The following is a 12,204-nucleotide window of genomic DNA, read 5'->3' on the forward strand; positions in this document are numbered from 1 at the left end:
TCGGATACAGGAACCTGTATAATCACTCCCTGATGCAAAAAATGATCTAGTGCCTGAAACAAATAGTTTCTCTTTGGAGGACCCGAGGGAACGCTGGATCTTAGAAACCTCTGAGGGGGGCCCCCCTGCAATTCCAGCTTGTAGTTTTTCAGTTTATTTTTTTGTTTTTTTCTCGGGTTGTCTGTGCTGTCATCGAAGATGGAATTACAGTTAAGCCCCCCGCCCGCAGACCCCCACAACCACTGGCCAAGGGTTGTGGGGAAGAGGCCCTTGTCCCCATCAACATGGGGACAAGGTGTTTTGGGGGGACCCCAAAACATCCTTCCCATATTGAGGGCTCAGAGCGTGCCCCCCTCCTGAACCATAGATCATAAGGGGGGACTCTCTCGCCCTCCCTTTTTCTGCGGCCTGCCAGGTTGCATGCTCGAATAAGGGTTTGGTATAGATTTTGGCGAGACCCCCACACCATGTCTTTTTAATTTTGGCGCAGGGTTCCCCTTAATATCCATGCCATACCCAAATGGCCTGGTATGGATTTTAGGGGGACCACCACGCATTTTTTTTTTCATTTTGGTGTGGGGTTCCCCTTAATATTCATACCAGACCCAAAGGGCCTGGTAATGGACTGGGGGGGGGGACCCATGCCATTTTTTTCAATGATTTTTATCTTTATTGCCAGGATCCGACAATTCATTACCATCACGAGCAGTTTTAAATGACATATTTTCCTTTCGAAATGGAACAGGCAGGCATACAGGCATACTAAGGGCATGATATAAAGGAATATTTCATTTTTATTGTTTCACTTTAAGCATTATTAAAATCACTGCTCCTGAAAAAACAGCCGTTTTTAAAACTTTTTGTTGTATTGATACATGTCCCCTGGGGCAGGACCCAGGACCCACTCATCCTGAACCACTGTTCTCCAAATGTCCGCAAAGTGCAGCAGCCTTCCCCCACCTGGTAGAGTGGGGGTGTCCCCTCAAAAGGAAGGCTTGGTGCCGGGTTTAGAAGAGTTTTGGAACCAGGGTTTCCTCTGGCCCTGTGGATTGCTCCTGGCTCTAGCGCCCTGTTGGTGGTGGAACTGTCCCAGCGTTGAGACACCTAAGGAAGCGGTCCCTGAGGTTTTTAAATGAGGGACGCCTGGTCCTTCTCTTCACAGGAAGTAGAGAGCTCTCCCTCCAGAAATCTTTTGGATATATTTGTCCAAATCATCACCAAACGTTCCCCATAAAAGGGGAACCCTGCCAATAATTTCTTACAAGGAAGCTCGGCTGACCAGTTTTTAAGCCACAAAAGTCTGTGCATGTGTACAGACAGGAGAGCCAAACGAGAAACCTGCTGTATTGAATCTTTCAAGGTATCAACAGCAAAACACAGCGCTGGAGGTATATCTGCTCTGCTTTCAGCAGGATCATCCTCTTGGTTAGGCCTGTCAGCCTGTCAGGCCATCTGACCTAATCCTTTAAGGACTGGCAGACTCCAATTGCTGCGACAGCTGGCTGAATAGCTGAACTGGCCAAAGAAAAGGAAGCCTTTAGTAGTGCCTCCAGTTTCTTGTCAACAGGGTCCTTCAAGCCCTATGCATTATCCACTGGACAAGTTAAGTTCTTATATAAGGAAGAGACTGCAGCATCTACGGCTGGCATGCTCCACTTCTTAACTAACTTTTCCTCCATGGGATATAAAAGAGAAAACCTCTTAGGGAGGAACGAAAATCCTGTCAAGATGTTCCCAATTAGCATACACCACCTATTCCAATAGTGGGTGAAAGGAGAAAGCCTGTGTGGCCTGAGGAGGCCTCAGGGACCCCAAAGAGGACCAGGGGGGCTCAGAAACCTCTGCACTAGGTAACTTAAAAACAGAACAAAGCAACTCGGTAAGAATCTGGATCAAAAGCCTCTGCGACTGAGAGGCAGATACCAACTGGACATCTTCTGGCCCAGATTGCTCAGAAGCAGACTTATCTGCCAGGCCCTCCACAGAATCCTAGGCATTTAGCTCTTCCCCATTAGGGATGAGCCCGATGTTTGAGTCGGACCTAAATACTGAACATTATGGAAAATTTGAGTGCCTGTGGAATGCCCCATAATGAACGTTGAGACTGTCAATGCACTGCAAGCCGGGGTCGGTGCTGGTGATCAAGGGATGGTCAAGACAAGCCGGGTAGGTAACAGGGATCAAGATACAGGTTTTCAGGAAACAGGATGCACAGAGCTGAAGACGAAGCAGCACTTGGGCTAGGTACTGGCTGTACCTAAATAGCCTCACTTGACGCCAGCGTCACTCACGTGTGCACGCGAGCGTCAACGCGCACACGAGTGCGCAACAGCTTCTGTTTGCGCGCCAGTTCGCGCATGCACACTTCTATGTGCCAAGGCACGATTCCTATGGGCAACAGGAATGCGTGTATTTTGACTCATTTTTTTTTCTTTAGAAATGTCATTTTCGCTGCAGCATGGTCTGTAGATCCTACAGGAACTCTAAGGTGACCCCCAGGCACTATATTTAAGGGATTTTTTTTTTATTTTTATTGTTTCACTTATGCCCCGTACACACGGTCGGACTTTGTTCGGACATTCCGACAATAAAATCCTAGGATTTTTTCCGACGGATGTTGGCTCAAACTTGTCTTGCATACACATGGTCACACAAAGTTGTCGGAAAATCCGATCGTTCTATACGCGGTGACGTAAAACACGTACGTCGGGACTATAAACGGGGCAGTGGCCAATAGCTTTCATCTCTTTATTTATTCTGAGCATGCGTGGCACTTTGTCCGTCGGATTTGTGTACACACGATAGGAATTTCCGACAACAGATTTTGTTGTCGGAAAATTTTATCTCCTGCTCTCCAACTTTGTGTGTCGGAAAATCCGATGGAAAATGTCCGATGGAGCCCACACACGGTCGGAATTTCCGACAACACGCTCCGATCGGACATTTTCCATCAGAAAATCCGACCGTGTGTACGGGGCATTAAAGTGGGGTTTTCACTTCAATACTGGGCACTTATACCCCCTTCCTACCCTGGCCAGTTTCAGCTTTCACGCTGTCGCATTTTGAATGACAATTGCGTGGTCATGCAACACTGTACCCAAACAAGATTTTTATCATTTTTTTCCCTACAAATAGAGCTTTCTTTTGGTGGTATTTGATCACAACCTGTTTTTTTATTTTTTGCGAAACAAATAAAAAAAATAGTTTTTCTTTGTTTCCGTTATAAAATGTTGTGAATAAGTAAGTTTTCTCCTTCACTGACAGGCACTGATGGGCACTGATGAGGTGGCACTGATGAGGTGGCACTGAGGAGCACTGATGATGAGACACTAATATGCAGCACTGATGGGCACTGATAGGTGGCACTGATATGCAGCCCTTATGAGCACTGATGAGCACTCATAGGTGGCACTGATGGGCATTTATAGGTGGTACTGATGGGCACTTATAGGCGGCACTGATGGGCACTGATAGGTGGCACTGATGGGCACTGATAGATGGCAGTGATAGGCAGCACTGATGAGAAGGCACTGACAGGCATTACTGAGGGGCACTGATTGGCATCTCTTATGGGCACTGATTGGCATCCCTGATTGGCTCTGATTTTGCATCCCAGGTGGGCACGGGTGGGCATCCCTGGTGGGTCTGCACTGATAATCAATGTGCTGATTATCAGTGCAGACCCCCCCTGTGGGGAGAGCGGCTCTCCTCTACCTGCGCCACGTCAGCACAAATAGAGGTAGAAGCCGATAAATGGCACTTCCTGGTTACTATGTGACCGGCTGTGATTGGACACAGTTGATCACATGGTAAAGAGCCCATGTCATAGGCTCTTTACCAAGATCGGAGATGCAATGTGTCAGAGCGACACACTGCACCACCGATTGCCGCATGCGCGAGCAGCTTGTTATGCTGGATGTCATATGATGCACAGTCAGGATAACAACCACTTTGCGGCCAGCATTTTGCTATATGACAGGGGGGTGGTTAAGTGAAACAGTAAAAATTAAGAATTCCTTTAAATATAGTGCCTGGGGGTCCCCTTAGTCTGCCTGTAAAGTGGTGCATCTGTTGCATAACATGCTGCTGCAAAAATTAAATTTCTAAAGAAAAAAAAATAAGTCAAATCACATTTAAATTGACTCGCAGTTGCAATTGAAAATTACATTTCTAAAGAAAAAAAATGCATGAAAAAAAGGGGGGGGGGGGCGAGCGAGTGGCCCCCCTGCCCTCCCCACCCCAAAGCACCTTGTCCCCATGTTGATGGGGACAAGGGCCTCATCCCTACAACCATGGCCAGTGGTTATGGGGGTCTGTGAATGCAAGGTTTATCAGAATTTGGAAGCCCCCTTTAACAAGGGTATAAATTTGTTGAATTCTGAGCTTAGGTAATGTAGATGTGGCTGCTGCCTACCCCGAAAACTCCACAAAGTGAAGGTATAAAGAGTAGAAATAGGGGAGGGTAAATGGCGATGCCAATGATATAAAATATGTGTATTGCTACAATAGTGACAAATCAAAATCTTAGTGCCCGCTCGTTAATATGAACCTTCATAAAAAGTCTCAAGGGTAATATAAAGTGTTAAAAATAAATAATGCAATGTGCATATTAATACAAAAAGTACAAAGTGGTCATCAACTGATTCCAACAAATAAGTTCATAAAGTAAAACACATATATAAAGTGCTAGTGCAAATATTCTTAGTCCAAGTAACCGCAGCAGGAAATGACAAAATGAATGTCAATATTGTGATCTTCCGAAGTGACTTGTGCATAAATCAAACACAACTTCTGTGCAATAAAGTGAATTTCACTCGTGCTCCCCTCTCAGTTCCACATGCATCGGAAAGTAGTACCCCTGCAGGGGGTAGTCAATCTTTCCTATCCATTCATATGTGAAATACATCTTATGATCTAACACGCCGCGGAGGAGGTTATTCCAGTGATATCAAGATCAGAGGCTACTCTGCCTAGATGCAATTTACCCCTACAGGGGTACTGCTTTCCGGTGAGTGTGGAACCTCTGCAGCCGCACATCGGGAAAATGTCTCACTGCCTGTGATTAGCGCAGCGCCGTGCCGACTTCCTGGCGGACTCGGCATGTGGAATGTGCGAACACGCCGAAGCTCATCCTTAGTTGGAATTATATAGTAATGGTGGAACCCCTGCGAGGGAAATTGCTGTTATTTTCTTTTGAACTTTGTTTCTTTGAAATAAAAGTAGGCTGCCATGCCTTGAAAATACAGTCTGAACTGATGTGTGTTCCTAAAATCGCATGCACCACTTGAGTTGAATCATCCCCAATCTTACATGTGATGGAGGTATTGCTTTGGGCACAGCTGGAGTGTCAAGAGACTGTATGTATTGCTATTCCTGTGTGGAGCAAAGAGATGTGTGCTGTCTCAGCCTTAAAGAGACGGTACAGCAGAAAACTTTTTCAAACGGAACAGTGTGTCCCTGACTGTGAGTATGGGGCGATCAAAGCTCCTAAAAGAAGCAAGATGTGCTGAGATGAGAGACAGAACTCTGTGGCTGGAGGGGTTGTTACCAACAGATCAAGCCCCAGACTGGTGCAAGATGCATATGGCTGCACTGGAACAAAGCAAAAAGGAATGAAGGCGTCACTCAGTGCACATGTGGGGGTGGTTGCCCATGGCAAAGAAGGAGTATTCTGTGAATCTGAATTTTTAAAACCTATGTTACCTGATGATCATGCTGAGGACTGTCTGGCAGAATTTGAAACCATGGCTTCATTTAATGCATGGCCCAGAAGCCGCTAGGTTGAATTGGTGCAGTCGCTTTTTACAGAGGAGTATCAAGAAGGGTACAAGTGGATGGTGCATAACCCTGTTGATTATAACGACTACAAAGCTGCAATCCAGGCTAGAGAGCACTGGAAATATTCTACAAGGAGGAGCTAAAATGGAAATGTTTGTGCAAAAGTGTTTGCTGTTACCATTGGCAACAGGAATCCTGTTTGGCCTGCAATGTTACCCTGAAACCAGGTGGGGGCATTTGACTGTGAGAGCACAACCAAGGAGGGACAACGCCCTCAAGTGAAGTTTCAGACACGTACCGTTGGAAAGGGTAAGACTGTTCCTATTTATGTGAAAGAAACTGATCATTTGTTTAATGCTGGTGAAGATGTGGCAGTTCCGGTGTGGAGATCAGCTTCCCAGAAGGCTTGTTGCTGTGCAGTGTAAAAGATGAGTTACTGCAATCTGTGAGAATTAATAAGGACTTGTCTTCAGGCAGTCTGCTGTGTAGCAAGAAGACAAGTGGGGGAAAATCGAATAAAAATGCCAGTGAGTTTCTGCATGTTGGGAGGGTGCCATCTCCCTTAGCAACAGGAGAAAGCATGCCCGGAATGTGGTCAACTGGGACATGGCATTTTTTCTTGTCCCAGGTTATGGAATGCAGCGGGAGAGTATCTGCAGTGGAGAAGCCTGATCTGAGTCTCTAGAGTGCATGGCAGGCTGACCAGAAGTTCAGGACGAGTGTGGTTGCCTGTAGCAATGCCTGTGATTTCAAGCCTATAGACTGGGTGGAAGAAACTGGCTATGTGACTGTGCACATGGGAGTGGAAGGGACCCCAAATGGGAGATCCCCTGTTGGTGATGGAAAGGACTTGCCTTGCTGCAGTGTTCAGTGGGGAGGCAAGTGTTAAATTTAAAGCTGGTAAGGTGTTGCTTAATAAGGTCAAAATTGCTGCTGTGGAACAAGGTTCTGAATGGTATGAGGCAGGGGTGAATGCTAAGTAGAGTATGCTATCTCCCCAACAATGGTAGATAAGGCTGCAGAGGTGTCCTGCAGAACCTCAAGCGAGCTCTGTATGTGTCAGAAACCATGAACCTGAACGGATAGTCAGACAAGCCAAAACGTTAGGGAGCCAGAGATGAGTGTAGTAGAACAGCAAGCAGGATCTGGAGCCAGAAGGACTGTCAGCCAAGCAAGTAGACATGTGCAGGATGAAAATAGAATGAAATCGAATTCCAATAGAAAAGATTAAAATAGAATAGAAAAGAATAGACTAGAAAAACAATAGAACAGAATAGAATAAAATATGATATATATTATATTTTATTCTATTATGTTCTATTGTTTTTCTATTTTATTATTTACTATTCTTTTCTACTCTAATTCAAATTCATTCTATATGAAATTAGAATTTCAGAATTTCTGAAATTTCTAAAATTTGAATAGAAATGATTAGAATAGAATAGAAAATAATAGAAAAGAATAGCATAGAAAAACAATAGAACAGAATATAATAACATATAATACATATTATATTTTTTCTATTCCGTTCTATTGTTTTTCTATGGTATTCTTTTCTATTCTAATCTTTTCTATTCAAATTCGAAATAATTCTATTCGAATTTCGGAAGCCATCTTCCGAATTTCGTATAGACTGAATTCGAATTTGGATACAAAATATTAGAATAGAAAAGAATAAACTAGAAAAACATATATTATATTTTGTTCTATTCTATTGTTTTTCTAGTCTATTCTATTCTTTTCTACTCTAGTCTAATATTTTCTATTCAAATTTGAATTCATTGTATACGAAATTCGAATTTTGGAAGATGTGTGTGTATATATATTTCGGAAGATGGATATATATAATATTTTTTTCTGTTTTATTGTTTTTTATGCTATTCTATTCTAATCTTTTCTATTTGAATTCGATTTCATTCTATACGAAATTCTAATTCCGGAAGGTGTTTTATATATATATATATATATATGTGTGTGTGTATGTATGTATATTATAATTTTTCTATTCTTTTCTATTCTAATCTTTTATTTTTCTACTCTGTTCTATTCTTTTCTATTCTAATCTTTTATTTTTCTATTCTGTTCTATTGTTTTGCTAGTCTATTCTTTTCTATTCAAATCTTTCCTATTCAAATTCATTCTATACGAAATTCAAACTTCAGAAGCCATCTTCCGAAATTCAAATTTTGTATAGAATGAATTTGAATAGAAAAGATTAGAACAGAATAGAAAAGAATAGCATAGAAAAATAATAGAACAGAATAAAAAATGAATTATTTTTATATAATAATTTTTCTTTAGTCTGTTCTATTGTTTTTCTATGCTATTCTTTTCTATTATTTTCTTTTTTTATTCTATTGCAATCTTTTCTATTCAAATTCATTCTATACAAAATTCGAATTTCGAAAGATGGCTTCAGAAGTTCGAATTTCATATAGAATGAATGTGAATTCGAATAGAAAAAATTTGAATAGAAAATAATAGAAAAGAATAGACTAGAAAAACAATAGAACAAAATAGAATAAAATATAATACATATTATACTTTATTCTATTCTGTTCTATTGTTTTTCTAGTTTATTCTTTTCAATTAGTGTCTATTCTATTCTAATATTTTCTATTCTAATTCAATTTCATTCTATACGAAAATTCAAATTTTGGAAAATGGTTATATATAGTTTACTTTTTCAAATTCAGTCAAATTTTTTCGAATGCAGTCGATTTTTTTAGAATTTGATTTTTTTGTAATCTGGTAGATTTTTTTCGAATTTGATCAAATTTTTTGAATTTAATCGACTTTTTCGAATTTGATCAAAATTTTTTCCAATTCGAAACGAATCTATTCTAATCTTTTCTATTCAAATTCGATTTGATACCATAAGAAATTCGAATTTAGTATAGAACAAATTCAAATTTGAATAGAAAAGATTAGAATAGAATAGAAAAGAAGAGGAAAGAAAAAGTATAGAACAGAATAGAATAAAATATAATATATATTATATTTTTATTCTATTCTGTTCTATTATTTTTCTATTCTTTTCTATTTTAGCTTCCATTGTTTTGAATTATATTCCAATCTATTCTCGAATTCGAATTAGTACTATACGGAATTCGAATTTTGGAAGACGGTCATGTTCTATTTAATTACATTCTATTAAATTTTATTCTATTCTTTGCTAATTTTTTTTATTGTATTGCTTTATTGTTTTATATTCTATTTTATTGTATTTTTTAGAAAATCGATTTCCATTTTTTGGAATTTGTTTTCAAATTCGATCCGAATTTCATTGCTTTTTTTCGATTTGAATCATTATTTTGCATTCGTTTAAATTTGTTACTTTTGTAATTCGGAAAATGTATACGAATTTTGGAATAATGAAAAATTCATCTGAATTTCAATTCGGAATGAAACGAAATGCACATGTCTACAAACAAATCTTCAACAGGAACACAGGAGAGCGTCTCTAGAGATGTGACCAAGGTGAAGGCAGAGATCATCTGGACTGGACGGCTTAAGTAGGCAGGACTGATGAGCAGAATATCATCATCAACAGGTGAGTCACTGTAGTGAGATAGGAGCTGGCAATTAGCCGACAGCTGAGCGGCCAGCTTTGAGAAGGAAGGGCTGAGCCCAGCTCTGACAGTACCCCCTCCTCAATGACCCCTCCCCCTCGGAGGACCACCAGGCTTGAGGAGAAAACGTCTATGGAAATCACGGAGGAGGACAGGGGCATGTACGTCCGAGAATGAAACCCAAGAGCATTCCTCCGGATCGTACCCTTTCCATTGCACCAGGTACTGTATGTGCCCACGGAACCTACGGGCATCAACAATGGACTGTACTTCATACTCCTCATGGTTCTCAACTTGTACAAGGTGAGGACGAGGCACCGAGGTGGTAAAGCGGTTGCAGACCAAAGGAGACATGAAATACATTCAAAATACGCATATTAGAAGGAAGGTCTAATGCGTAAACCAGTGGGTTAATTCTGTGAAGAATACGGAAAGGCCCAATAAACCGAGGTGCAAACTTCAAAGAGGAAACACGAAGTCGGAGGTTGTGAGATGAAAGCCAGACCCTGTCCCCAACCTGGTAGGAAGGCGCAGGCAGGTGTCTGCGGTCAGCATGGAGTCTGTACCTATCATTAGCATGTCGCAAAGCCTCCTGGACTCGTGCCCAAGTTGAACGAAGACGACGGAGATGCTCCTCTAACGCAGGAATACTCTGCGGAACAAATGAGTCAGGCAACATGGAAGGTTGGAAACCATAGTTCGCCATAAACAGGGGCAATCAGGAAGCAGAATTCAAGGCACTATCATGAGCAAACTCCGCCCACGGTAAGAGGTCTGACCAGTTGTTATGATGGTCAGAAATCTAGCAATGTAGGAATTGCTCCAAGGACTGATTGGCTTGTTCTGCGGCCCCATTAGACTGCGGGTGATATGCAGAGGAGAAAGCAAGCTGAATTCCCAACTGTACACAAAAGGCTCGCCAGAACCGGGACACAAACTGACTACCCCTGTCCGAGACAATCACCTTGGGTAGCCCATATAAGCGAAAGATCTCCCAAGCAAAAATGGAAGCCAGTTCCTTAGAAGTAGGCAACTTCTTAAGTGGACTACAATGGGACATTTTCGAGAACCAGTCAACCCCCATAAGGATAACTGTGTTGCCCTGGGAGTTACTGGGGTAATTCCACAAGGAAATCCATAGACAGGTGGGACCAGAGCCTCTCTCCATTGGGTATGGGTTGTAGGAGGCCCACTGGAAGGTGTCGTGGAGTCTTATGCCCCGTACACACGGTTGGATTTTCCGACGGAAAATGTGTGATAGGACCTTGTTGTCGGAAATTCCGACCGTGTGTAGGCTCCATTACACATTTTCCATCAGATTTTCTGACACACAAAGTTTGAGAGCAGGATATAAAATTTTCCGACAACAAAATCCGTTGTCGGAAATTCCGATCGTGTGTACACAAATCTGACGGAGAAAGTGCCACGCATGCTCAGAATAAATAAAGAGATGAAAGCTACTGGCCATTGCCCCGTTTATAGTCCTGACGTACGTGTTTTACATCACCGCGTTCAGAACGATCGGATTTTCCGACAACTTTGTGTGACCGTGTGTATGCAAGACAAGTTTGAGCCAACATCCGTCGGAAAAAAATCCTAGGATTTTGTTGTCGGAATGTCCGAACAAAGTCCGACCGTGTGTACGGGCATTACTCTGAGCACACACGGAACATGCAGCTACGAAGGCGGTTAGACTTGATCAGCACGTAGACTAGGCCACCAGAATTGTTGGGAAATGGCCCAAAAGAGTTGATTCTTCCCAGGGTGGCCAGCAGCCTTGGGAGAATGGTAAGTCTGGAGCATGGCAGTATGGAGACTCTCTCGGTCACAAGGTTTCTCAGGAGGAGCATGGACCTGAGCAGCAAGAATTTTTTCACCCAAAGGAGAAGTGAGAGTGGTGAGAACCTTAGCCAGAATACTATCAGGAGGAATCACAGGAACCAAAGTAGCCACAAGGATGCATAGCGCTCTGAGGTAGGACGCTGAGACAGAAGGGCGCCAACTCCAGTCTCAGAAGCATCAACCTCAAGGATAAAAGGTAACGTAGGATCAGGAACACAGGACCAGAAACAAAGGCAGCTTTGAGACTCTCAAAGGCCATAATGGACTCCAGAGACCAACACTGTGGGTTACCGTCCTTTCTGGTCATATCAGTCAGGGGCTTGACCAGAGATGAGAAGTCATGAATAAACTTCCGATAATGGTAGGAAAAGCCAAGAAAACGCTGCAGAGGACGTAAACCAAAGGGTCGGGGCCACTGTAGAACTGCTGAAAGTTTCTCTGGGTCCATCGAAAAACCAGCAGTGGAAATTACATAACCCAGGAATTTAACCTGTTCACGATGGAATTCGCACTTCAATTTACAATAGAGTTTATTCTCTCTTAATTTCTGAAGCACACAACAGACATCTATGTGGTGCCTCTCCAGGGACTTGAAAATATGAGGACATCGTCGAGATTAACCACCACACATAACTGCAACAAATCTTGGAGGACATTGTTAATAAATTCCTGAAAAACTGCCGGGGCATTAAAAAAGGCCAAAAGGCATTACGAGGTACTCATAATGGCCTGTTCTGGTGTTAAACGCAGTTTTCCACTCGTCGCCCTCCTTAATCCTCACGAGATTGTATGCCCCTCTCAAATCAAGCTTCGTGAAAACCGTTGCTCCCTTGAGATGGTCGAATAACTCCGTAATCAATGGAATCGGATAGGCATTATTAATCGTGAAATGATTGAGACCCCTATAATCAATAGAAGGTCTCAGTTCACCACTCTTCTACTTCACAAAGAAGAAACCAACACCAGCAGGAGACGAGGATTTGCTAATGAAACCTCAAAAGTGTGTCTGCAA

The sequence above is a fragment of the Aquarana catesbeiana genome, linkage group LG02 (assembly GCF_042186555.1).
Source record: "Aquarana catesbeiana isolate 2022-GZ linkage group LG02, ASM4218655v1, whole genome shotgun sequence".
Classification (NCBI taxonomy): Eukaryota; Metazoa; Chordata; class Amphibia; order Anura; family Ranidae; genus Aquarana; species Aquarana catesbeiana.